This window comes from Amblyomma maculatum, chromosome 3 (assembly GCF_055883805.1).
Source record: "Amblyomma maculatum isolate TAMU_Amacu chromosome 3, ASM5588380v1, whole genome shotgun sequence".
Lineage (NCBI taxonomy): Eukaryota > Metazoa > Arthropoda > Arachnida > Ixodida > Ixodidae > Amblyomma > Amblyomma maculatum.
This window is the reverse complement of record NC_139346.1, coordinates 153,925,658-153,936,490: the sequence shown is the minus strand read 5'-3', so window position 1 is coordinate 153,936,490 and position 10,833 is coordinate 153,925,658.

Below are 10,833 nucleotides of genomic sequence, written 5' to 3'. Positions count from 1 at the left end.
ACTCTCATTTTTGCGATGACGCCCATCAGTTCAATTGCACACACAGCCAGCTTGGCAAACCACCTCGGTAGACGTTTTTGCATGCACTGAACAGTCAGGCTTTCCCGCTACGCATTGAATGCCATGGGCTTCGTCGTTTTCACATCCAGCGACAAAGTTTTACTGAAGACATAAATAGATGGAAGCCATTTTGAAAGCGTGGCTTCACTTTGACACCAGGCCTCCAGGTAGCGTCAGAAGGGGCGACGCTGGTGTCTCAAGTGCGAGATTGCTCTGTGGAGCACAGATTTCATGCCCAACAGAAGGCACGAGTCTTGGACAAACCCGCGACATCGCGCAGCCCATACGCTTGTCTTAACAGGTTGTGCCTGCTTTCTCGGGTTAGCATGGGGCTGACCAGGACTCATTCGGATTGTCTGCCGCTGAGTATCGCAGTGCAGGATGACAAAACAGTGGTGGAAAAGATGACTGCTGCAGCGGCAGTCAGTGGATCGTAAGGTAGTGGCTCAGCAGAGCAAATCAATGCTAAACCGGGGCAAGAGCTACCACTGGACTATATTTCGAGGTTAGCTGTGCTAAACCGTCTTTAGGAGACTATTGTTTAAAACACCTATAAATATTTCGAATTCTCTAAAGCCAGCTCCAGTGCTCAATATATATATAGGGCTCTAGTTTGAGTTGCACCTTAGTGTACTGCCTTTAGTTGAGTGGCCGTTATTCGGCGTCATTCTCAGCCTTTGCTTTGTGATCGTTCTGTTGGGTCTCTGCCAATAAAATGCTATTCTGGGTCTACTCTGTGTTTAAGAGAGAGGAAAAACTCTGAAGCAGGATGCCCTTAAGTGACACACATTCTGGCTTCAGTTGTAAAAAGGGCAATATTGCGCAAAGGGATCCCGAATTATCAAGTATGCTTAAAGAGGTTATCGGTCCACTGACAGTGATGATGTCGGTGTGTCCTTTAATGTACCTACCGAGTCACATTGTTTACCATAGCACCATTAATGAGTCACATAATCTATGGTGATGGCTGTCGTGCGTATGACGTGATTGTTACTTAAGGAGTCGTTCATAAATAATACTTAACATAAAAATGAGTCGTACTACTCTCGAAGTTGCGTTATCCATGAGTTATGTGGTCGGTAATTAACTCAATGATGGTGTCCATATGCTAATTACTTTTTATCTGTGTCAAGCAAGAGAACACAAGCATTTAACAGTGGACCGTGGGATGTGTACTTACGAGTGTACATGCGAAAATCAAAGGAAATGTAAAGCATGAAGTAACTAAACTGGATTGATTGATAGCCGGAAACAGTTGCAGAGACTGCACTCAATTTACCTCTGCATACGCAGCCGCATTCACGATTCTTACTTTATCTTTTGATGCTGTTTTAAGGAGAAAGCCTTTCTTGCCTCATTAGCGTCACGACAGGATCCCGTGAACGGAAGCTGCGAACGAAATGTGCCAACAGAAGTCACGTCACATTTAGGGACAAATTTCCCAAGATCTAGAAATAAGTCCTTGAACCCAAGGACAATTTTTTAAACTTAGGGAAAAAGAAGTACACCTAGGGATAGTTTATCTCGAGGTAGCGATCACGCCGTGGGCAATACACCAAAATAGAGATGAGCTAAGGACAAGACGTCCCGCCGTCTCAAAAAACAAAAACAAAAGCAGAGCTTGATTCCCGGAGACGTTAGACAGTATGTTGGAGTCCATAAACAGACTCCTCCCGTACCACATAAGTATAACGGGTAGAGAAAAGTAAGACGTGATGTTGGGCTAGTCGGTTCATAGTTATAACAAAACAGAACTGCGCGAATGCAACGGGACAAGAAGGCACGAATACACACGCACAAAGCGCAGACTCGGCGAACATGTCCCCAGGAGGGACCCGGGATGCCCAAGAGCCTCTGGATTTCGGGTGGCATAATCTTTCGCTTCAGGCAGTAGCCCAAGACTCTTGACTGGCATGTTGACAGAGCAATGAGGTTGACATAGGTGGTTGCCGTTTGTCCCTTGTTGATAGGAGGAGTGGTAGAGCCCAGAGTAGAAGAAACGTAATCAAGTAAGACGTGATGTTGGGCTAGTAGGTTCATGGTTATAACAAACCAGAACTGCGCGAAGGCAACGGGACAAGAAGGCACGAATACAGAAAGTTACGGAATTGGCGATATATATGAACAGGTCCAAACAGAGAAAAGTTTTTGATTGGAAGTTATTAAATGAAAGGGGGAATACTACTAAAGTGACCCACAGCCAAGGAAGCGGGCCCGGGGAGACCCCACGTATCTCCCCTGGGAAGTAGCGGAAGGGATAGGTTGTAGGGGAAGGGGAAGTAGGAATGAGGATAGGGTTATAAGATTTTGGAGGGGAATGTGGGCAGCGTAGGATTTTGACTGACAGACAATTTGAGTCGAGCTCCCTCTCGGGCTTCCGCAGAGGGCGAGAACTCGCTCTTAGCCGAATGTGCGGCCCCCGACCCCAAGATCATTCCACAACCACAAGGCGTTTGCCGGGTTTCCAGCGTCTGAGACAGGTTCTCTTCATGAAGCCGCTTTTGAGGTTCCCGTACCCCAAGCCCGGTTCCTCCACCTCGATTCTACATGAGGTACTAGAGAGGTAGATTTCGCTTAGCATTCGTCCCTACTCCAAGGTACTAGACAAATGACTAGACTTCAATCTGGCGCACACTGATGTTTACTCTTCCCCGGTTTTCACCCGACAGTGCATGTTAAAAGATATATTGATCAGCGTTCAGTCGCTTTACTCCCATCCGTTGCTACATGCTTATGTTCGCCTCGTGCTGTAAGGCCTTGCATCTTACATAGGATGCTTGCGAAAGGAAACGCAGCTAGCGGATTTAGTGTCGCAATATCCGAGTCGCCGAAAACACAAGTGGAGATGCGCTATGCTCGAACAGTCGAACCAAAGAGCGGTAAAAGCCACAGTCACCAAACACCAAGAGAGCCAAGAATGCCGCATATATGCGGGCACTTGCATCGCATGTCAGTCACGTTCCATCAACGAGACTCATATCTCTAAGACGTAATCAAACCGAAGTTGGGATGAAGCACCCAAATAGAATCGCAAGTCTTTCGCTTTACCGTATTTAAGGGTACTTGAGTACACCCTTGAATTTTTTGTTAAGCCGTCATTTCTCCATCTCTGTATATTCTTATCCCTTTACGTCAGTGCCACAAATAACTATCTTCTGCTGGTCACCCTCCTTGCCCTTTGCTCTCCCCGCTCTCCTTTTCACTCACTGAGTAACCAGCAGTTAAGCCCAGAAAATTCTTAAGATGTCATGTACAAAGCAACGCCATCTTCGAAATGAGACGTGGCAAATTCAGGTATTAGTGATATTGACAAAGTATTGTGCCGTGATGCCTAAGCGATCATTCGCTGGAGTACAGAACGAAAATCATCATCAGAAGCCGGGGCAGTGTTTCCGAGGCCGAGGTAAGATGAAAACTTTCGGTTCGTTGTTGCGGGTCCGCTTGAGGCATAGCAAATGCAGACGCAGCCTATAGCCTAGGCAATAGCGTGCGACACGCGATTTTAATGTATTCAACAACACGCGATTTTAATGCATTCAACCAAGTGGAGAATAAAACAAGCTCTAATCAGGGCGCCCACTTCGCGCCTGTCCCGGTTTGTTGTGGTTTGGTTGCCTAGCGCGGAGGGAGGGGTCAAGTCTGGTTGCCATAACGTGCGCCTGGAGGCTGATGCATGGAGTACTGTGACACAGAAGGAGCGCACCGGGGCGTTGAACGGAGGTAATTTGAAAATCAGTTTTGGGGAAAAAAATCTACATTTAGTGTGCATCTCAAACTGTTCTCTGATGTGTACATACTGCGCGCATCAAATACAATCATGGATAAATATCTGCATGGTGCAGATTCACCGAAAATAATCTACTCCTGCGCTTTTCGCTAGCCTGTCTCTTTATATTCATTCCAGCGGGTGGAGCACGCATGCTCCGTTATGAATCTGCGCTTTTATTGAACATCGTTTGCGTGATCTGGAAGGGCGATACCACTTTCCACGAATCAGAGTCTGTAGTTCAATTATTGTCAATAAATGTTGACATGTCAGTATAATTCTATAAAACAACAAACACATCCTAAGTGTTTGTGCTACATAATTTATACATGGAAATCATTCCATGCCCCGCCGCGGTGGTGCAGTGGCAAGACGCCCGATTACTGTGCCGTAGTACCCGGGTTCGATTCCGACTACCGGCGGCTGCGTTTCGATGGAGGAGAAACGAAGTGGCGTCCATGTACTGTGCGATGTCAGTGCACGGTAAAGATCCCCAGGTGATCGAAATTACTTCGAAGCCCTCCACTACGGCGCCCCTTTCTCTTTTTCCACGTTCACTCCCACCTTCATCCCTTCCCATACGACGAGGGTCAGGTGTCCACAGAACAAGTGTGACAGATACCGTGCCTTTCATTTCCTGTGAACCTATTATTATTATTATTATTATTATTATTATTATTATTATTATTATTATTATTATTATTATTATTATTATTATTATTATTATTATTATTATTATTATTATTAATATTATTATTATTATTATTATTATTATTATTATTATTATTATTAGTAATAGTAGTAGTAGTAGTAGTATTCGAAACAGCGCCGCACGGTAAAGTCCCTTTATACCATATCTTATCCTGCGCCGCCGATAGTGCTGCTATCTAAGTTTAATCGTATTTAGGGACGTAACAGTTGGTTTGGTTTGGTTTGTAGGTTTTAATCTCCAAAAGTGGCATGGGCTGTGACGGACGCTGTAGCTGAGGTTTGCGAAAATTTCGACCCCCTGGGCTTGTTCACAGTACAAATAGGACTTCGCGTTTCGCCTCCATCAAAAGCTGACCGCCGCTACCGGGATCGAACTCACATCCTTAGGATCAGCAGTCGAGCGCCTTAACCATTGAACCACCACAGCGGACACGTAGCAGTTCACCTATTTATATATAGATTCTAAATAATGGAAGACAAAACACTATATATATTAGTTTAAATAATTATTTTAATACATTACCGCAGCTTCGGAGACGTTATTGCAAGAAGCTAGATAAGCGAATTCGAATAATATTTTACCTGCTCTCAAAGCGTAGAAAAAGAAACACATTCGCGATAAAAAAGAACAAAACCGTCAGTCAGCACACAACCGCCTGGTCGTGGAAGCAATAAAAAAAAAAAATATACAAGCTTACGACTGGGCGAGTTGGTCCTGATTTATCGTTCGCTTGTTCTTCTGCCCTTTCACTGTTTTGGGCATTTATAGAGCGCGCGCATATCAGCGCGAGTCGTTGTTTGCCTCTTTCCTTGAATTAAACTTCTGTTAGTCTAGCCTTGCTTCGTGCTATTCTCTTCTTCTGTGTTCGGCTTTTTGGGTGGTATTGAGATGAAAGGAACCTATTTCTAGGATTAAATGAAATTTGAAATGAAATAGACTTTACTTCGTTGCAATATGTTTATTTATTACATGCTCTTTGTATGTAGCCTAATTCGGGCGTGGAAGTTCTAAGCGATGATTATTGGTTCTTTATCGAGTCTCAGGGCTGTTATAAGTTAAAAAACAAAATAAGGCATTTCGTCGCTTCGTCGTGAATTTGTTATTGGTAAACTTTTCAGTCCTGACACTTGGGTGAGTTGATGAGAGATCACTCTTGACATAGCGCGAATTAAGCAAGTAAGAAAAGAGAGGACGAACACGTGGACGCAGTGATTTGTGTATGTTTTTTTTTTCGTAAGTGCTTAGCTAGCGATCGTCAAAAGTGGTTTGAACTATGGATTCGTTGCCGGCTATCATATCTGACATTAGAAGCCAGTCACGTGGTGTCGTTTCTTGCTAATCTTTTCGTGAGTACACTGCCGTGTTGTATGTGCTTCTCATTGGCTTTATTGCAAGGGAGAGGAAAGGACCGCTCAGTCCTACACATCGGGAAACTCGCGGTCAGAACATCTGACAACGACATTTAGATGCACAGCACCAGACCCAATGTAATGCATTCGGTCGTGAGCTTAAATATAAGAAAACAGTGCGCATTCACGACACACGAAAAATGTAAACGATGTAAACGTTCCACGTCCCGCGTTGCTGGAGTTGTTGTGGCACTCGACGTCCGTGCCCAAGGATAAGGAATCGAATCACTGCCGCGGCGGCCGATTTTCTATGGAGGCGAAAACCAAGGCGCCCGTGTGCTGTGCGATGCCAGTGCACGTTAAAGGACCCCAGGTGGTAGAAATATCCGGAGTCCTCTATTATGACGTCTCTCATAGCCCCGGTTGCTTTGGGACGTTAAACCCCCAAAATCAAGCCAAATCAACATCTGACCCAGTTACATGTTTTTGTAGAGCATATGCGCCCACCTGTAACCGCCTGAATTAGTTTAGACGGACGCGCACGCATTGCTAGGGATCTATTGGAAGTGCACTGGGCTGATCGCATTATGCACTATGCAAATGAGACCTGTTACACTCCGTGACCTGTGTCAGTACAGGCGCCCCAATGAAAGGGTGGCTGCGGCGGCTGAAGCTATAGAGGCGAGTGGCGCTGAAACACGACCCAGGAGTATTGTCCATTATCTCCTCTCCCAGATAGCTTCCGGTTTAGCACCCTCAAACCTCTCATACCGCGCAGCGCGCGCGTGGCTGCTGGCAGGACTAACCAGAGTAAAGCCAGAGGCCAGGCGGGTTTACTAAAATTGCGACTAGAGCAAGGTTCACTAACGTTAGCCGAGAACACTATTTCAAGCTGAGATATCCCACTTTGCTCGCGGTTCCCTCCCGGGTTTCAGCGCGAAATCAGGCTGGTACGCCGCTAAATTGGAACCGTTCTGTACGGCGCATTTAGATGACGAAATTACGAACCATGTGCCCGCAGCACCAGCGGAAGCTTTACGCGCTAGTGATGAGAGAAAAAAGAAATTCTGAAGGGAAAAGTAGACAAGGAGGTTGATAGCAAAGAGGGAGGAGCAGAAAAGTTCGGTGTGTGAAACAAATGATAGAGCGAACAGCCGACGCGCGACAAGCACTGGGGAGAGAATTGCGAAATGTGTTACAGGGACTGTGGGAGTTCTTTTGCTTTTTTTTTTTTTTTTTTTTTTTTTTTAGAGAGAACAGTTAGGAACGCGCTGGTATCACGGCCAGCGGCTGCTTTCAGGGAGCGGGCGTGTGTCTTAAGTCTTCCCTTATTCTCCCACGTCCGCGGCGAGAGCGAGGGGTCAATTTCCGCGGCACAGCTGGGCGCAGTGGCCATTCGACGAAAGAGCGTCGCCGCCACCGCGCTCGCTTGGCTTCGCGGCTGATCGCCGGGCCATCGAAGCAGCGCTTCGCGGGTGAGGTATGCAGCGCCGCTCCAGCGGCAGCGGATGCCAACGGGAACTCCCACGGTGCGCCGTTGGTAGTTACGGAGAGCTCGTCGATACTGACCGGTCCGTAACGTCGCAGCGTCTCTCTGTGTAGGCAGGAGGCGTATGAACGTGTAGTCCTACAATACTCTCTGGCCGTCTGAATAGTACGTCCGCATTTAATGCCTGGGCCGCCTCGGTTGATGTTCGAAGTACACGTCACACTTGGAGGTTTTGAAGGTCAGGGGCGTGAAGAGTGAGAAGCACCCACTTTGCAAAGATCTGGTGCAGCAAGACGACTATAAAAGTTGTGGCTGGTGACCAGAAACAAATTGGACAGTCTTGAAGTTTTTTTTTTTTTTTTTTAATTTGATACATCTCCTCCGTAATTATTTGAGTACAAATAATCATTCTGACCAATGTTTTTCGGCTCGTGTCTATTTGCTGTGCTTGTGAGGCGTACTGTAAAATAAACATAAACTGATTGGCTGATTAAAGGAGAAAGCGGTTTTATTTATTTTGTTTTACTTTCAGTTGATTTCTTGCTCAAAGAAACCAATGAATACACGCAATCAAGTATATTTCCTTTCAGGAAATAATTACTCTCTGGCATATGTACTCAAATGCTGTGCGAGTATGCTGGGGGTTGCTAAAGATTATGTCTGTCACAATGGGAAACTTTGTAAACAAAACAGTTGATTTGACTTTTCACCAAGGCAATGGGGTCGCTTATATAAGAAGCGAGTGAAATTAGAGGTTGTTTTTGCAGGGCGTTTCGCACGGCTTCTGCAAAGAACCTTCTCGTTCAAGGTGGCATACTAGTCAGACTTATCAGTGCTGCGATAAAGATCAGAAGGCTTTCGGTCCGAAATTCCGTTAAAGCATTCTTTATGACAGCTGCGTAAGCCAATAAACGCACCTTGTATTGAACAAACAATTGAAGAAGAATGGGGAAAACGAATTATTGAATCATTCAACCCACCAAATCAATTAATGAGGTTGATGAGTCGCAGGAGCAGTAGTTTGATCTCTCTTTCTCTCTCTCTCTCTCTCTCTCTCTCTCTATATATATATATATATATATATATATATATATATATATATATATATATATATATATATATATATATATATCCCCGGGCCATCGGAGCAGCGCTTCGCGGGTGAGGTATGCAGTGCCGCTCCAACGGCAGCGGACGCCAATGGAGACATATATATATATATATATATATATATATATATATATATATATATATATATATATATATATATACCGACCACGTTCATCATGTGGTATTTTGTTCTCGAATGTTCGTCTATCATTAGTTTTCCTCGGCAGTTCCAAGAAAGGGAGCCTGCAATTCCATGGGTCGTTGAGATAGAGGGTGCGAGAGATCTCGTTTTAGAACCATTTGAAAGCTCGTCTCGGAGCCTTTTGAGCCTAATTACCGACCCCCTTGCCTTTGTTTCCCGATCTCAGCACAAAATACGCTGCCGTTTTCCGAATCGTCGTTGCGCGGGCCCCAAATAGAGACCGGCGCGGCGCTGGATCCGGCATCGAGTCTGCAGCTCGTTCTCCTAACAGGGACAGGTTAGGTCGATTAGCTGCCTTTGTTTCATGACGATCCGCTTTCTGCGCTTCCTTTGTTCTCTTAACTAAGCTTTATTTGGACGTTTCTCTACGAGGTAGAGGATGTCTTGAACGTGCAACGTACTAGGCGCTCCTCTCTTTCTCGTCCCCCTGACTGATAAAACCGGAAAGCATGTCTGCGTTGCAGCGCAGCCTTCATTTTGGCTGTGCACAGACAGTATAAAGGACGTGATCGTGCTATGTTGCTGGCCGACCCCCCGATCGTGGCTCTTGGCGTTTGTGTGTCGCATCCATTAGGAACCAGAGAGCGTGTTATTCATATCAGTTTTAACAAAAAAAAAACAAAAAAAAAACAGGAGGGATCAACATTTATAAACCGGCGCGCCGAAACCCAGTCATAACATGTAGCTATGTACTCGAGTTTCAGGGAATGTAGCGACGATGATGAGCCGGGCAGGTAGTTGTTCACAGCGCCCTGCAGCTCTTCATGCTCTATCATGCAGGTAGTGTGAACAACCTCCATCAGCTGACCTAAATCGCACAAGCGGTGTTTTTAATTCACCGGATTCGGGTGTGTTCTTCTCAGGGGTGTTTTTCTCCTTATACAATAGAAGAGAAACGACTACGACGCGTACACCGTAATGTCTTGTTCATTCTTACTGTGGGGACCTTACCTTCAAATTTTGCGCAGTTTCTAAAATTAGACGGACTTCCCTTAGCATTTTAACGGGGTTGGCTTCCAGAATTTGGATGTCCCATTAGGCTACATTCCGTCGGTGACTGTTATAGTCTCTCTAGATGATCCAATAAAATGGCTCATAACGCAGTCATCGGGCGTATTACAGCGGCCGCGCATGTAGGTAACATGAGACACGCGACTGAACGAAGAACGGTAGAATGAACCTTGTATTGGGAAGAGAGACGCGCTTAGTGCTCGGCGAATATGTTCCGATCTTCATGCACCACAAATGATGCAGACGAGCCATCTCGCGGAAAGATATTTAATGAAAAAAGCTAGGCTGGTGCAAAAAAAAAAAAAAAAAGTAAGGCTTTCGTATTCCCAAGCGTAGGCGGTCTTAAGTGTCGCTACCGATGTCTTCTTGCACATTTATACTTGTGTATTCGTGTAACACAAGTCACGCTGCTTGAAATTTGCACATACTGCAGCCTTTTATCTCGCCCGAACTCCTTAATCGTGCATCAAGTGACATTGCTTATCAATCCAATCATGCTTTGGTAGCTCTGGATCAGCGACATACGATCAGGCGCCACCCCTCCCTCTCCCTCCTTCCAATAGCTAAACCTCGTAGGCATCCCAATGTTGAACAAATAGCACAATATTTTGAGGCTGGAGTGTATTATACCATTTTTTATCTCAACTTTTGCGTAACAGCCGTTGTCAGACTACGTCATGACGAGATCGACTGTGGATACGACCACGCTCCGAATGCTACAAGTATGTATATATACAGCAGAATGTGTCGGAATGTACCTATACTGCATACAGTGGTGCAACAGACAGGAAGTTATCAAAATTAAAGCTAAGGGGCATATTATTGTTGCGGGAGGAAGAAAAAGGGGATGGTGAGGATATGATCCCCCTACAAATACTGACATACGTAAAATTAGAAATGATCCAGAACTTGGCTGCCCGTTATGTTTTCGGAAATCACAGCAAACCAGCCAGTATGACAAGTGTAAAATTTAAACTAGATTGGAAACCTCTTGAAGTGTGAAGAAAAAAATTAAGGCTGAAATTTTGCATAATATATATTACAGTAGAACTACAGTTCCATGATAAGAATGCATTTTTCACTCCCACTGCAGATCTAAACGTGTCAATTATAATCACAAAGTGTGTGAATTTA